The sequence below is a fragment of the Topomyia yanbarensis genome, chromosome 3 (genome assembly GCF_030247195.1).
Source record: "Topomyia yanbarensis strain Yona2022 chromosome 3, ASM3024719v1, whole genome shotgun sequence".
Lineage (NCBI taxonomy): Eukaryota > Metazoa > Arthropoda > Insecta > Diptera > Culicidae > Topomyia > Topomyia yanbarensis.
In genome coordinates this window covers 1,875,149-1,888,404 of record NC_080672.1, presented here as the reverse complement: position 1 = coordinate 1,888,404, position 13,256 = coordinate 1,875,149, and the positions used below count along the sequence as shown (strand labels likewise).

General features: G+C 35.5%; 1 protein-coding gene across 2 annotated transcripts in view; it reads left to right on the top strand.

Annotated features, from left to right (window-relative positions):
• The window catches only part of LOC131689145 (serine/threonine-protein kinase DDB_G0283821-like), a 43,923-nt gene that overhangs the window by 3,717 nt on the left and 26,950 nt on the right, over positions 1-13,256 (top strand). The window lies entirely within an intron of this gene.

Genomic DNA, 13,256 nt, shown 5'->3' with positions numbered 1-13,256 from the left:
TTAAACGATTTTTCGTTCATTTCTTGAAAATCCTAATGGTTAACCTCATCATTTTAATAATTCAGATTGTTAGTCTTGATGAACTGCTTAATTCGTTCTTTGACATGATACACTTACCTTTTTTTATTTTCGTGATTTTGGGTTATTCAACTTGGATATTTTTATCTCATTTTCACTAGTACCAGCTCTAATTGAAAAATTATGGCACTTATTGTACTTTTTTTCTTTTTATTCGAAAGCCAGGAAAATTTTGCAGTGAAAAATGTATTAATATCTTTCAGTTAAGTGAATTTAGTATTCTTTTAAAAGTAAATTAGTTTAAAGTTAGTGCTATGATTAGCATTTTCTTTAATTTTCTTAAAATAGTAAATAATAAACATCACCATTATTATCATGGAAATAATACATCTCTCTACAGTTCTTTCTTTGACTCCATTCAATTATCTCTTTTGGTTTCGACGCAAAATCGTTTTTATCACATCGTTTCATATGCAAAAATAACGATTTCGAACCCACTACAATTGTGGCGAGCTCATACTGTGTTAACTATTAAATAGCAGCAAAATCAAAAGAGATATAGACAAAGTGGCAAATAAAAAGTTATAGAGAACATTAGGGGCATCAAATGAACAATAGTAACGATAAATTTCGTTGATTAATAATTAGAATAATTAAAAAACTCCAAAAAACACAAATTTTGAGTTATTTCGTTAGTAAAAAATCATTTAGTACACTTAACTAAAAGATATTTGTACATACACTGATAGGACATTTTCTCAGCTTTCCAATGAATCCAATCTTGTAAATAACGATATAAAGCATATTTTTTAGATTAGAGTCTTTTAAGCACTTGCAAGTCGGTTACAGGAAAAGTATAGTAATGAAATTACAAAGAAATGAGAAGAGATGGAAAAATGACGTCCAAGAACAAATTATAAATCGTCCTAAAACCCAACTTTTGGATAATGGATATTGCTATAATCATACTTCATTATTTCGAGATAATTAGCAAAAACCTCCTCAAAAACACTAACTTTTAACTACTTTACAGCTAAAAGATAATTAAAACTAATTACTTAAAAGATATGAGAGCACCGTTCAATAGGAAATTTTCTCACCTTTCGAATGGAACTGAAATATTTAAAATACAAAGTATACTTTTAAAGTTAGAGGTATTTTAAGACAAATAAGTTTTTTACACAAACAGTTCAATAACTCTGTAACGGTTGAGATTTGATGGTATGTGTAGAACAATTTTTTTTTCTCCAAATATGGCAGTCTATCACCCCCCGAGAGATTCTTAACCATGAACCAAACACCCTATATACTAGATCGTCGCATCACACATTCAGAATCAGTAATCAGAATATATTGCTTTAATTGGCATCAGACCTACAAGCGCTATGTTGAAAACCACATTGGAAAGCGCATAGCCCTGATTCAATCGCCCCAACTTCACAAAAGTTACTCTTTTTATTTTGACGCTCATTCAGTTTAGGCATATTCAAGTATTATCTGCCACAGTTTATTTCGTTTTACTGAACCATACGTCCGCGAATCATGCCGCTAGTTTTATTTATGTTATTGACATAACACTATGAGGAAATTGTTCCAAAAACCGACGCAGAATTTCATCAACGTACGCATTCACCTAAACAGAACACGGGATATTACCTTTAGACCATCAATATTTGGCATATTTTGCCTTAGTGGAGAAAAACTTAGGTAAAAACTTTTATCTCCACTAAGAAGAAATTTGCTTTTAACCACATTTTCGCGGGTACAAAAGCTATAACTAAATTAGTTTTAAAATTTACGTTACGACTTCGTCTCATCAGAATCCTACACTGACTTAGTGTTAGGACTAAGCTAGCGCTGGATTTACGCTAGCTCCAAAAACGTAAACACCACAGGATTTGCCCAGAAACACAGTGTTTCTCAACCAAGAATTGATCCACTGTGTTCCTACTCCCATGTCGTAAGAGGCGACTTAAAACAGGAGTCCTCAAGTCAAGGTGTTTCTCCGTGCCGAGGACTGAATGGCTGGCAGGACTAAAACATGCCAGTCGCGCACGGAATGTCGAGGGTAGATTACAAGCCAACATATTTAGTATCTTCTAGCTGCTGTAAAACAAGAGCTAATGATGAAATGTCTAGTGCTGTGAGCGAGTATGGTTAGAGTAGCACAAATCAATCTTCAGCATAAACGTACAGCAACTATGAATCTATCGCCTTGTGCAGGAAGAAAAAGCTTCTATAGCTTTTATTAAAGGAAACTTCTATGTTGGAAAGTTACTTAACTCGTAGATTTCAACAAAAATGGCATGAGAAATCCTCGTGCATGTACACTTGCGAATAGTGCTATTGACGCATGTCTTATATCCAACCTCACATCTCGCAATATTGGTGCTGTCACGGTAAATAAGACTGTTGACCAAATAAACAAGAAATACGTCTATTGTTCGGCATATTTGTCGCATAATTAACCATCACCTTATGATTATTTCAAAAGGGTTGTATCATACTGTGGGAGAAATGGGTTTCCCCTTATAATCGGCAGTGATGCAAATGCCCACCACATAATTTGGGGCAGCTCAGATGTTGATTTGAGAGGCACCGAATTAATAATTAAGTAATTCTTATTGCAGAAAACCCAAGCCCAATATTTGCACGAGCCGGCAGAGAAGAGGTGTTAGATGTAACTCTCTGCTCTGACGGTATTACGCATGAGTTGGCAAACTGGATCGTACCAAACGAGCTTGAACCGTCGTTATTTGAACAAAAGTACATCGTCTTTGATCATTTAAACGTTTCGCTAGATATCGTCACATATCGTAATCCAAAATCTACGAGCTTGGACCTCTATGAAGAGGGCTTGGTGACTAGGTTTAAGGGGTACTTTCCGACGATAGAATCTCCAAGTGCCTGACTGGATAAAACAAACTCACTCATAGTAGCAGCACACCATGAGTCTTGCCCACTTCGAATTATGCGTGCTTCTACATAGAGGAACACCTTGGTGGAATACCGAACTTCTTCGACTCAAAAAAATATGTGGGAGAGCTTGCAATCGTAGACGCAGAGACGTGTCGGTGGCATTTAAATTGGCTCGCAAAGCACACAGAAATGCCCTTCGATTCGCTGAGCGAAGTGTGGAAAAGGCTCTGTACGAATGTATCAAGTCTCAACGAGACTAGTACTCGTCTGACGAAGATGTAGTACCTAATTGTTTTTTTGATACACACTTTCCAGGCTGTGCGGAGCCATCACTGATGACTGCCTCTGATTTCTTTTCAGGTAGTTCTGACTCTTGAGTATTTGCTCGCAGAATTGTGTCAACCGAATCGATCAAATGGGCGATTGAAAGTTTTGCTCCGTACAAGTTTCCGAGAAAAGATGGAATCATTCCAGTGCTACTACAAAGAGGATGAACACTTCAAGCATATTTTGAATAAAGATCTTACTTGTGGTCTTGCAGCAGGATACATTTAATTAGCCTGGCGGGAAATAACTGTAAAATTTATTCCCAAATGTGGCCGCGTCACTTATGAAGAGTCAAAGAACTTTAGACCGATTAGTTTGACCTCCTTCCTTCTCAATCAATGGAACGTTTAATCGACCACTACATTCGGGATGTTAGCTTGGGCAAGCACCCACTGCATGCAATGCAACTTGCATATTAGCAAGGGAAGTCTACTACCACCCTGTTACGCAATGTTGTCTACAACATTGAAAAAGCTTTTTCACGAAAGCATTCAAGTTTAGGAGTTTTTCTCGATATTGAAAGTGCTTTTGACAATGTGCCTTTCGAATCCATTTTGGGAGCAGCACGATGTCATGGAGTACGAACTGGATATACGCAATGCTTAGCAACCGACATCTGTGCTTAACTTTAAGACAAGTAGAGATATGGAAACTGTCTGCGGATGCCCTCAAGGTGGTGTACTATCACCACTTCAATGGAAGCTTGTCGCCGATGGCTTGTTGAGGAAACTTAATGAGCTTGGGTTTCCAACGTATGGTTTCGCCGATAATTATCATATAATGATCACCGGTATTTGCATCAACACACTTTTTGATTTGATACAACAAGCCTTGTGTGTTGTTGAGCAATGGTGTCTTCATGTAATACTATCAGTTAATCCAAATAAAACATCAATGGTGCTTTTCACACAACGAAGGATTACAACCGGAGCTCATCCATTGCAATTTTTTAATTTTTTTGTCTCAAAACTTAACTGGACAGCTCACATCGATTTCAGGATCAAGAAAGTTTGCATGGCCTTCGGCCAATGTCAACGGGCTTTCGGCAAATCTTGGACGGTCTTGATGGCGATGGTCCGTTTTTGACAACACTTACTGCTTCTCTAGAGGCACTCTTGAACATAAAACCACTATATGTGTTTTTGAAACGAGAATCACTTTCTTTTGCATACCGTCTTAAGGTTACTGGGCTCTGAAACAGTAACCCAATAGATCATGCAACTAACCACATAAATCTGTGGCCCCAAATGGTTACTGGGGATGAGTATACACTTGTTCCCAGTGACCTTACACGCACATGTAGTTTTCCTTTTAGGACTTTCAATGTGAGAATTCCTCTTCGGAAGGAATGGCTATCTGGCTGGATGGAACGACAACTTAAAGAATATGTAGTTTGTTGCACCGCCGGTTCTTTGATGGAGGGCCGAGCCGGTGCTGGTGTCTATTGTCGTGAAATGAGATTAAACCAATTTCATTCGCTTGGTAGATACTGTGCCGTATTCCAAGCAGAAATCTTTGCGATTCTGTGTGGCGTACAATCAACACTTCAACAGGGAATTTGCGGTGAAAGAATCTTTTTTTAATATAGAGGTTTTAACTTTAGGGTCATTCGCCTCTTTTCGGGTTAGAGAAATATCGTACAAGGCAATCGATTTACCAACGACGCTTTGCCCGTCCCCCTGGTAAAAGAATCTATTTTTGCTCTGACAGTCAGCCTGCTCTGAAATCACGTAGTTCGGCAGATTCGAGATTGAAATTAGTAATCGCATGTCGAACTCAAATTGAAGAAATTAGCATTTCAAGTGCTATCGACCTTCTATGGGTACCCGGTCATTCCGGTATTACTGATAGTGAATGAGCGGACGAATTGGCTAGAGCTGGCGCTGCGACTGACTTCGTTGGTCCAGAACCAGTTCTACCACTGTTGACAATTTAGATAAAGTGCGCTCTTGGACTGCATCCGAACATGCCAACCATTGGCGTAGCTTGCAAACTTGCATTCAAACAAAGTCTTTTCTGTCGGATGTTAGTCCGAACATGTCAAAGAATTTGTTGCATTTTCCAAGCACGATTGCAGTATTTTAACCAGGGCATTGACTGGACATTGAAAAACTTAATTATCATATGGCTACTATTCAGCGTGCTGAGTATTATTCATGTGATCTTTGTGAATCCGATCACGGAACATCATATCATTTGATATGCATCTGCCATGTAGTAATACAAATGCGTATCCGGATTTTTGGTTCTCCATACATAGATGAACCTATTCACAAAAAGCTGATATATCCGCTCATTGTTTAAATAAAAACTAAATCCCTCCGGGGGGTGGAAGTTTTATTCCTGCTATGGTAGCACCGGCAGATCCTTCAGCATCCTGCTCTAACCTTACCACGTCCCACCAACGAAATGATGAAAAGATGATTCATGGCAAGACACAAATCTCCGATCAACATGGGGAACGTGCCATTTGAGCCAGGCGCTACTAATTCCGAAAGAGTCCTGTTAGACCTTTTCAATATTAAAAAAAAGATGATTGAAAGAGAAAAAACTGAGTTTCAGGTATGTCTTTGATAACTTTTGGGGTAGATTCCATTCGTCAGAAGTATGAACGTAGGGTTCGCTTGCGCTCAAATGAAACATATTTCGCAAAGTGTTGTTTCCGCCAGAATACCGCCTCATATGAAATCGGTAATTTGATTTGAGTCGGGAATTCTGGTGGAAATCAATCAAGTTTAAGGAAACGGCATCAAAACCAAGTTTCATAATTTTCTTTAAGAAGATATTACGGAAGCATTACTTGCAGAACACGGATCACAAATGTAAACGAATAAGAAAGCATAGCGCTGAACCATACATTCAGTAAATTCTCCAAGTAATTTAAGTCTGTTTATTGAAAATTCCGGGATAATATAGGATAAGAGGGAAGACCGCATATCAAGAAAATTGGAAACTGGATAAGAGCGAAGACTGCATTTCAAGAAAACTGCAGCAACAGCTCTTTCAGGTAAAGGTTGTACTTACTATATCAAACTTTTATATTGAGCTCCTTATTTTCGCACAATAGACAAAAATTTTATTTTTTATTGACTATAGCGTTTTCTGTTCTGCGTATAACGATTCCGAAATTTCTACTCAACGAGAATTATAATATTGGGCACGCCTTTCTCCTCACGGTGTCCTTGTCGAATATCGTTATTAAAAAAAATCGACATCATTCGTTTGAAACCAAGCGCAAAATGATCGGTCGGGGGGTCTAGAACAACTTTTTATTTTAAAGTTTTTTGTTTGAAAACTTAAGTTTTTTTAATGAAACAAGTTCGCATTTTACCCCTAATCTTTTTGAGTTTCGGGTAAAGGGGAGTTTGTTATCTTTTAGGGTAGATTCATTTCATCAGAATTCATAAATGCAAAGTATTGCTTGCCCTCAAATTGCGTTTTATTTCCAAATCGAACACATTTCATACAATCTTAGGAAAAAGAAACGCAACCAAGTTTCATAATTTCCTTTAAGAAGAATGTCCGGAGTAGTTACTCGCTGAACACGGATCACAATAGAAAACGAACAAGAAAATATCTGGCTGGACTCCATACATTCAGTAAATTCTCAAAGTAACGGAAGTCTGTTTATTGAAGATTTCCCTCGTAATATGGGATAAGAGCCAAGATCACATATACAGAAGACAGAGTTACCAGCTCAGTTCAGAATCTGGAGACAGTAACAGCAACACGTCTTTTGGGTAAAGGTGATACTTTCTATATCTACTTTTATATTGAGATCGTTGTTTTCGTACAATAGACAAAAGCTTTATTTCTCATTTACTATTGCGATTTCTGCTCAGTGTATAGCGATTCCAGAATTTCTTTTCAAAGAAAATGATGACACTAGGCTTTGACACCTTTTTCCTAAGTTATGTGAAATTTGTTTCTTTTGAAACAACATGTGAATTGTGAAGAAAGAAATACCTTGCAGAAGTCCTCGAATTTGTTCCAAAAGTTAACAAATTTGAATATAAATCTCATCGAATTATTTTCCTATCCTTCATGAAACTGTTAATAAGGATTCTCGATTGAAATCAAATTCAATTACTAATTATCTAATCGACTTTGATCAAATATAAAGTTTAATTTTAAGCCAATTTCATCCCACAAGATGCTGACGAGAAAGGAGTTTGATTCAACATTACATCAAGCTTACTACAGAATAAATGAAGAATTAAAAAAAGAAACAAATATATCTATGAAGGAAAAAAAACTTTTTCTGTTTGCTCTATTACCCAGTATCTTCGACAAGAGTACCAATTCCGTTCAAATTTTATCTACTCTTCCATATATCTCCTTGTTCATATAATACATTGGTGCGCATAAACCGGTGGCATCTGAAATAATGTTTTTCCGCTTAAAGGTGGGACTTTATTAGCACTCAAGTTCTTCTTCAGACATTGTCATTTTTTTACAAAGGAAAATGTTGTTGGAAATCGACTTCTTAACCAGTAGTTCCCTTGCGAACCTGGAAACTTTGATAAAATTTTAATAGCTTTCTCTGGCGATTTAAGATCGAGTTGTAGTTTTCTACAAAGTTGTAGACAATGACATTGTCTATGAGATTCTCAGATTTTGGTAATATTTGAATGTCTTTAGTACTGCCTAGGGGAACAAATGTGAACCAGTTTCATCGGAAAACCTAAGTTTTCAAATAAAAAAAACTAAGTTGTTCTGGAGCCCCCGTCAGAATATTTTATTTTACTTTCAAATGATAGGCAAAAGCCCATTCTGTTACATGCTGAAGTTTTAGCGACGCCGATTTTTTTTCGAATAAAGTTGTTATACCAAACACACCGTACTCCTAGGTTATATGAACTTTGTTCGTTGAATTGAATTCTGTAAAAAATAAACAGGTACAAAACAGATCGAAGTATTATTTCCAAACGCCTTTCATTCGCCTTTCTACACTATAGACACATTCCAGCGTTAGGGGACAACGTTTGCATGCATCATGCAACTGTTAACAGCTCGTCGTTTGAAACATCCTATGATGTACGCTCAAAAAACCTAATTGAATACTTTAAAAATCCTAATGTTATGGATTCGTTATTTTTCAAGTTGTCCTTTCATTCTGAGAGGTGAAAATGTCGCGTTAGGGGACAACAATATTCATCGAAAAATCTTCTCTACCTCAAACTTTAGAGCATCTATTTGTTCTAGGAATTTGATCATCGATAGTCACAGAATAATACTGTATACTTAGATTTTCGAGTTTTCATGATTTTTTTTTCACGACCGTTGCGAACGCTGCGTTAGGAGACAACACCAACATTAACACAAATGGTCGCACATGAAGTGTTGTTCCCTAACACGACTGAAGTGTTTGTTGAAGCTCAAACAAAGCGATGTATTTCAACCTTTAAACCTGTAAATAACTCAATAAAGATTTGAAATACCAAACTAGATGTATTTCTTGTTTCGCCTTCATGTGTATGTGACAAATGATATTTAGAAATCAAAATAACATGGATTGCGAACAGGACACACCGCACACCATAGTGTGGCCCGGTATAGAAGAGAATGTAGAACATAATCGCCACTTTCTAATAGTTTGAAAAAGGTGGTTTCAAGTAGTTTTGGTAAGTTGAATACATTATTGACATAGGAAAATATATGAAATAAAACTAACTGTTTATTAGGGTGACTCAACAAATTTTTATTTTGTTGAACAAATACACGGTGTCTTTGTCGAATAACTTTATTCAAAAAAAAAATCGGCATCGGTAAAACTTCGGGATATGTAAGAATGGACTTTTCCCTTTCATTTGAAAGTAAAATTAAAATATTCTGTCGGGGGGTCTAGAACAACTTTTTATTTTAAAGTTTTTTGATTAAAAACTTAAGTTTTTTTGATGAAATTAATTCGCATTTTTGCTACTAATTGGTACTATAGACATTCAAAAAATACTAAAAGTGAGAATCTGACGAACAATTTCATTGTTTACAACTTCGTAGAATGCTATAAATCGATGTAAAATCACCCGAGAAAGTTATTAAAATTTTATCAGTTTTTAGGTGTGCACGGGGCCTATGGATTAAGAAGTCGATTAACAAGGACTTACGAAAGAATGTTGGGTTCAAATGAACAGTGAATTTAGATAAATTCCAATGTATACAAAGTCCCGTTCTCAGCAGAAAAAATATATTTTCAGATTTCTCCGGGTCTCGGGCGAAAATGACACTTTATGAACAAGGAGGTGTGGAAAGGTGTTAATCAAATTTATTCGATAATCTTATACCTTTTCATGTGGTTGATTAATGTAGTAACGGATTTTATCATGCCTTTTTCATTTCTTTTCTCGCTCTAGGAGATAGCTAATGTAAACTAGAATGAGCCTTCTTCCTGATCCTATCCTGCCTGGTGAAATACAATTGGCTTAAATTCAATGCTTTATATTTGAATGAACTAAAGTAAACAGTTCGAGTCATTGTAATAAACGATGGATTTTATTGCAATTTTGGGTTGAGAACAATCCTGTTCTCAACCCAAAATTGCAATAAAATCCATCGTTTATTACAATGACTCGAACTGTTTACTTTAGTTCATTCATATATAAAGCTTTGAATTTAAGTCTTTATCAACATTAAAAGAAAGATGATTGAAAGAGAAAAAAGCTCTTCGAGTTTTGGATCCATGTTTGTTATGTTTTGGGGTAGATTTATTTCATTAGAATTTATAGATGCAGATTTTTGCTTGTCCTCAAATTTTATTTCCAAATCGAACACACTTCACATAATCTTAGAAAAAAGAACAAAACCAAGTTTCATAAATTCCTTTAAGAAGAAATTCCGGAGTCGTTACTCGTTGAACACGGATCACAACAGAAAACCAACAAGAAAATATCAGGCTGGACCATACATTCAGTAAATTCTCAAAGTAATACAAGTCTGTTTATTGAAGATTTCCCTCATAATATGGGATAAGAGCAACGACAACATATCAACAAGACAGAGTTTTTCGTGTAAAGGTGATAATTTCTACTTTTATATTGAGATCGCTATCTTCGTACAATAGACAATACCTTTATTATTCATTTATTTTTGCGTTTTCTGTTCAATGTGCAGCAATTCCCAAAAGTTAACAAACTTGAACGTGGATCTCATCGAATTATTTTTCTATTCTTCATGAAACTGTCAATCAGGATTCTCAATCGAAATCAAATAAAATGACTGAATATCTAATCGAGTTTGATCAAATATAAAGTTAAAATTTAGGCCAAATATATCTTACAAGATGCTAACGAGCAAAAAAGTTGATTCAAGATTACATCAAGCATACTCCAGACTGAGTGAAGAAATAAAAAAGAAGAAACAAATATATCTGTGACAGAAAAAAAACTGTTTTATTTTGCTGCATTATCAAGCATCTTTCAAAAGGGTCTTAATTTCGTTCAAATTTTATCTACTCTTCTCTCTCCTTGCTCCTAAAATATCATTGGTGCACATAAAACGGTGGAATCTGGAATTATGTTTTTCCGCTTAAAAGTGGGACTTTGTTAGCATTCAGGTTCTTCTGAGCACACTATTAAAATAAGGCAATCCATTTTTTACAAATGAAAATGTTTTTGGAATAAAGCTTCTTAACCAATGGCCCCGTGCGAATCTAGAAATTTGGATAAAAATTTAATAGATTTCTCTGCCGATTTTAGATCGCGATGTAGTTTCCTACAAAGTTGTACACAATGAAATTGTCCATCAGATTCTCACTTTTGATAATATTTGAATGTCTAAAGTAAAGGCAAAAATGTGAACCAGTTTCATTGAAAAACCTAAGTTTTCAAACAAAAAATCTTTGAAATAAAAATGTGTTCTGGAGCCCCTGACTGAATATTTTAATTTTACTTACAAATGAAAGGGAAAAGCCCATTTTACCATGTGCTGAAGTTTTAGCGATGCCGATTTTTTATTCGAATAAAATTGTTCTACCAAACACACCCTGAATAAGTTTTACTCGAGTAATTTTGGTGCGCTGACTTTTTTTGACATTATAAAACCTTGTATATAATGTTTTCGCGAAAAACCAGTAATACGGATGGAGTAAACATTTTGAAAGAGAATATCCCCCCCCCCCCCTTCCAGTTCAACTTCTGGCATTTGTGCAACCGTTTCTACTGATAGATCTGCAAGGCAACACGTAATAGTGATGATTGCGGAAATTAATCAAAATGTAGCCGTTTTACGTGATTTTTGGAAAAGAAGGGAAAGACCCAGCTCTTTGAAAATTTAGATATATTACAGCACAAAAAATACGTTAAAAATTTCACACAATTGCGGTCTTATGGGTCAGCTGGCCGGATTGTCATTGAATTACCTAAATGATAGAAAATTGGAGAATTTCGTGAAATTGTATCTTTTATTTGCGTATTCTTGAAAAATGCGTATCCTCAGGATAAAATTTCGACTTTACCGTGCTATAAAAACATTAAAAAGCTGCGTTACGATATTTGGTTCATGTAGAAAATCAATTTCGAAAAGACAAACCGTGGTTTGTTCCAAGTGGTCAAGAGTTATCCCGTCAATTCGAAAGAATTGACACAACACACAAATGGTCCATTTTTGCACCCGACGATTCATTCACTCAATAAATATGCATCCAAAGATGAAATCTTTGTGCAATATGTAAACAATAAAATGGCATTTAAGATTACTCCAAATTAATTTTATTACGAACCTGCCGGCGTGATACGGAAAAATCAATTCAATTATTAAAAACGAGCTATAAATGTGTTACAGGTTTTCATTGACGACCGTCAGAAAATTCTTTTAAAAAATTTCTAAATATCTATGATTTGGGAGCCTTAAACCTATACCAACATATTTCAGAACAAGTTTTACTTATATTAGCAGATTTATTTTCATGAGGTAAGCGATACAAGTGCGTGAAATGTGTCTATACTACCTAGAAGCTATTTTTTTCCTCCCATTTCCTGTGTAAACGATTTGTTTACCTCCAAATTAAAACGTCAAAACAGCTCAATATCAATGCAGCTTGTTAACACTAAAGAGATATATGATTACCTACATACATCTTGGTAAGTCACATTTCGATCGAATCAGAATTCTGTCTGTTTACCGCCAGAATACCGCCTCATATGAAAGCGGTTGTTCGATTTGAGTTGGGAATTCTGGTGGAAATCAATCAGCGCTTCACCTCTAATTTCAGATGAATTTGATAACAGGTATATCATGCTATAAATGATTATGAATTGATGAATTTATGTCTTTATCGGATCGGAAAATTCTATGTCACTTTTAAGTGGACTAATCACAATTCAGTATACAACAAAGTGTTGGGGTTCATTTTTGTTTCGTTCGCACTTAAGTGTAATTTTGTTTCAATTCCAAAAAGATTTTTTAGCATCGCAGATTGGTTTGGTTAATTGAAATTAAAAGTTCTTTCTTTTTGGCGTATCATACAAATCATGAAATTCATAAATTCTTTACGAAATCTGTTGGCTGGACACCTGTTTTCAAAGATATGGGCCAAGAAGTTCAGATTTAACAAGTGGTGACCACATACGTACAATGCGGTTCGTTCACAGTATTCCAGATATCATTAATTTCAAATCTATGGTATCGGAATCAGTAGCATCGATTCAGGTTCCACTTTCTGACCCTAGTCCCTCTGTTTAGAACCGAACTATAAAAGGCTCGGGTGATTTTTTTTTGGTTTAAAGAGTTAGTAGGAAAAAAATCATAAATTGACAGAAATCGCACGTACTATGTGAAGAAATTATAAGCTTTCGCCAGTTTTTAGGAGCTGTTTCCGAAAATCAATCTTTTCGTAATATCACCGATAGCTCATTGTTTTGTCTAACTTTAAAATGTTACATATAATATATAACCTTTCTGCACTAAAGTGTGGAATTAATTAATAATAATGTTTATAATTTTACCTTATCTTGTATTTGAATGGTTGGCCTGACACTGAATGCCAAAACATACAG